The sequence below is a fragment of the Palaemon carinicauda genome, chromosome 28, assembly GCF_036898095.1.
Source record: "Palaemon carinicauda isolate YSFRI2023 chromosome 28, ASM3689809v2, whole genome shotgun sequence".
NCBI lineage: Eukaryota > Metazoa > Arthropoda > Malacostraca > Decapoda > Palaemonidae > Palaemon > Palaemon carinicauda.
The window spans coordinates 73,360,820-73,365,819 of NC_090752.1; positions in this window are offsets into that span (position 1 = coordinate 73,360,820).

Below are 5,000 nucleotides of genomic sequence, written 5' to 3' on the forward strand. Positions count from 1 at the left end.
AATACCAAAATTTAAAGGTAAACCAGGAGCCACCTTGAATAAGAAAGAATGCACATGGTCTATATAATATTATAAAAACAGTACACATGTACACACACACGCATATATATATATATATATATATATATATATATATATATATATATATATATATATTATATATATAATATATATATATAATATAAATATATATATATATATATATTTATATATATATATATATATATATATACATATATATATATATATATATATATATATATATATATATATATATATATATATATATATATGCGTGCGTTTGTTGTGTGTGTGTGTATTTGCGCGTCTCGTTAGTCATTTCCCATTTGACGGGGGTATTTTAAAAGTGTGTGCGTGTGAGCGTAGACTTTCCGTATCAATGAAAAATTACTCGTGGATTACATTACAAAGGATCTCTTGGGCAAGGCAAACCGGCTCGTGATTGGCAATAACACGTACAGCACATGACTGACAGCACTGAGAGCGTGTAATCAAACATGATAGATTTACCTTTCGGCTTCAAGTAAGAGAACGAGACGTGAAACCAAAAGCACAAAATGAAAACCGAAATTGAACTAACCAACAGCACTGCAAAATGCTTTTTCATTCGTGTCTGGACCACAATTAGATGTAATAGATTTCTTTTTAATCAATCAATCTATTTACTTAATGGTACCTCTGCCAAAGGGCTGAAACACTTGTGCAGCAAATTTCCTTTGTTCTTAATGGGAGGATGAAAATTGGAGCAAAGCAATGTTCGAAAAGTTGGACAGCAAAGTGTTGATTGAATAAACGGTTAAATATAATCTAATGATGAATTTGATGATAAAAACATTACTCTCACAATCATGAGGTTTCAAAGTATTTAGCCAATTATCCTTATTGGGCTCATAATGATGATAATGATATCTGGATTACTGATAACGGCGTTTTCATCAATCAAAAAGATGATGATCATGATATAAATGATGATGAGACTGTAATTAAAAATTGAAGACGATGTTAATAAGAGTAATGATTAAAATTGGATAAACATTGTCATTTAAAGATAATGATAATAATTTGATAGCAATAAGAACGATTTGTGAATAATTAAGACGAGTTGCTGATGATGATGATGATGATGATATAGCAACTAGAACAATGATGTTAAAGTTGAGATTAACAATTATGCCGATGATTCTGACGGTGATGATAATGATGAATCGACGAACGAGTTAATAACTGATGTTTCGTGTCTGGGCCAAATAACCCGGCGCAAAAACGAAACAATTAATCTAATGCGTCGGTCGATGAAAACGTTTCAAGCTGGTAAAAGCTTTTTAAAAGCATTTTTTCGTTCTTTCTCTCATTCTAAGCTTCGACATTGACTCCGATGCGGAAGAAGATTAACTGGGAAAAATATAAAAACAAAGGTGAGTTGAAAATCCCATCTCTCTCTCTCTCTCTCTCTCTCTCTCTCTCTCTCTCTCTCTCTCTCTATGATGCTTGCACTCTTGATAATCATAATAGAATTACCCGAACACTTCAAAAGTTAATACACAAACAAGATGGCACTCATCATTAAGCTGATAAAGAGTTGATGATAAGAAAACTAATATCAATGTAGATAACGGTAACAATTGAAAAGATATGACAAGGATGAGGATGAAGACTAGTTCTGTTTGCACCAGGGACCCGAAGATAGGGGGGCATTAGGACTGGTTGGGAAGTAAGCCATGGTTAATGGGGTTGCATGAGAAGTACTACGGAAATCTAATAAGGTAGTACCATAGCCTTTGTACTGTTTTGGATTAGAGTTCTCTTGCTTGGGGATACACTCAAACATACTGTTTATCTTATTTCTCTTCCTCTTCCAATAATTTCTTATTTTTCTTTTATTATTTGTTTTCTGGTATTCTTGACTACTGGTGTAGTATTTTCTCATGCCGAAGTTGATTAGGTAGATTAACTTTTTTTTCATGGAATGTTTAACATATTTTTTTTTTCGTTTTAACCTTAGCGGGCACCATTAGGAGGGCTTGCAACCATACCAAGACAGTTTATTTACAAAGGTATTGCGATCTAATGGAATATATTTATGATTCTCTAATATGGAATCTATAGTATATAAAGGACCCATTCTACCCCACTTCCTTTCCCCTACCTACCGAGCCCTACACTCCTAGAAAGTGTTCAAATGCTAGGTAGGATGAGTTACCTTCGTAATTTGGAGACGATGCAAATAATTCTTATAGTTTCCTTTTTTACCACAGACTTCATTTAAAGCATTATAAAACACATTCATTGTTATTACCAAGTAAAATGAGCGTATATCCATTGGGAAAGTTTCTAAAATCCAAAGAAAAATATTAAAACAAAACAAAAGACGTAAAGAAAAAAAGCAGAAATAAAAATAGTGTATTCTTAATAAGGAAGACTGGCGAAAAAGTGTCGAATAATAAACAAAATCATAGGGAAGGAAAGAATACATTTCCAAAATAATAAGAGGAAAAATAAAGATAAACAGGAAAGCCGACGGAGAGAAACATACGAAGAGACTAAGGGACAGACTAAGGGAAAAGGAGAGTCTGCAAAACTTTCTGCAATTGCATTTGCTGCATCATCTTCTCCTTCTTCTTCTTCTTGGCATGACTTTGAAAAATGTGTCCGACTTGCGGTGGTCACATTTCCAAAAACGTTTTAGCATTCCGCTGGAAATCGGCTTATGAGATTGGGTGAAGCAATGTACGGACTTCAGAACTCCTGGGGTTGAGCGCGCTCTACATATCTTATGATCAATAATAATGGAGAAAAATAATAATAATAATAATAATAATAATAATAATAATAATAATAATAATAATAATAATAATAATAACACTAAGAATTATTATCATTATTATTATTGTTAGTTGAAGCCCCTTTAGATCAGCTTACTCTGTAGGCTTTAAGAGACAACAACAACAACAACAATAATAATAATAATATAAAAAATAATCATATCCCTTACATAATAAAGACCAAATCTCTCTCTCTCTCTCTCTCTCTCTCTCTCTCTCTCTCTCTCTCTCTCTCTCTCTCTCTATATATATATATATATATATATATATATATATATATATATATATATATATATATTATATAAATATATATATATATATCTTTCAGCATTACCAGACGAATATCTACCCGGTCTCTCCCTATCCTTCGGGTATGGGGAGAGGCTATAGTCAACCCCGGTGAGATGGGGTACCCGGAGAAGAGAGGTTGAGGGGAACATGTGTGTGCATGTGCTCGTGTGCATATTTGTCTAAATATTTAGCCGTCTTTTTTGACGGGTCGCGCATACAGGTAAAAAAAAAATTGTAAAAAATATGTAATCATCCTAATGTCAATAACCATCATTAGTATTATAATAATAATAATAATAATAATAATAATAATAATAATAATAATTTTGCTTACTATATTAATACAACGATAGTGATAGATGGCCAAAACAGGTTAAAAAGAAATGGAAATTGATAATGAAACTAACAATCAAACCTGACAGTTTTAAATACATTTCCCTCCGAGTCAATTTTTTTTTTCCCTTTTTTTTTTGGGGGGGGGGGGCTCGTCTGGCCATATCAATCGAATGTTGATTTATCAAAGTAAAAAAAAAAATAACGACGACGAATTTCCCATTGTATTTTCCAAAGTGAAAATTCTCCTCATATATTAACCTGCACAACGAGATCGTTCAAGCGTGTCCAGACATGTTAGTGAGATGAATGTACAGATTTTAGTTGTTTATCGTTGGTTTTCCAAAATGTTTCGCAAAATTCTGCTCTCAATTCGTGCGGCCGACACGGGGAAAAACTCTAAATTACAGGTAATGAAAGGACAATGAAGGAATGAATAAAGAGCATAAACACACACATATACATATATACATATTTATATATACAATATACATACCAACAAATGCAGCCATTTTTAGTCCAATGCAAGACAAAAGCCTCAAACATGTTCTTATTCAAGTCTGAGGTTCGACCATTACATCGCAAAGCTGGCCATGGCGGATTGGTGATGGTGGGAGACTTTAGTATGATCACTCATCGCAAACCAACACAGTATGGGTGGCCCTGGCTAGTACAGCTTTGCTGATCATGGCGATATACAAACTTTTGCCAAGTTAAGGTATACGCACTCAGAAAGATATATATTACATATATATATATATATATATATATATATAGAGAGAGAGAGAGAGAGAGAGAGAGAGAGAGAGAGAGAGAGAGAGAGAGAGAGAGAGAGAGAGAGAGAGAGAGAATCTTTAAAATACTTTTTTCTATAACTTCATAAATCGTTTCTAATATTGGAGTAATTAATAGCAGAAAATTTTTTATCACGATTACATAGTTCGATTGAAGTATACAGTTCTCTTGCTTGTGGGTACAATCGGGCACACCATTTTATCTTGTTTCTATTCCTCTTGGTATTTTCAAGGTTTTATAGTTTATATATGAAATATTTATTTTAATGTTGTTATTGTTCTTAAACTTCTTGTAGTTTTTCCTTATTTCCTTTCCTCACTGGGCTATTTTCCCTGTTGGAGCCCTTGGGCTTATAACATCCTGCTTTTCCAGCTAGAGTTGTAGTTTAGCAAGTAATAATAATAATAATAATAATAATAATAATAATAATAATACCTACATTCATCACAACATGCCCATAATATCAAAAAGCAACGATGACTATACAACTAATCTCCAAACCCTGCTGTTCCCAAAAAACATTCGACCCAGCCTTCCGGAAAAATAATAATAGAAAAAAAAAATTCCAGGATTTAAGGAAAGTCATAATAATGAGAATAAATCCCTTAACAGCGTTCAAGGATCCCCAAACTCGGCATCTTCCGACAAGTCACCTGGCGAGTTTCTACGATTTTTGCCCCATTAGCCAAAGTTTCCAAGACAGTGGAGAACAAAATTATCGAGACGATTAGATCCTGT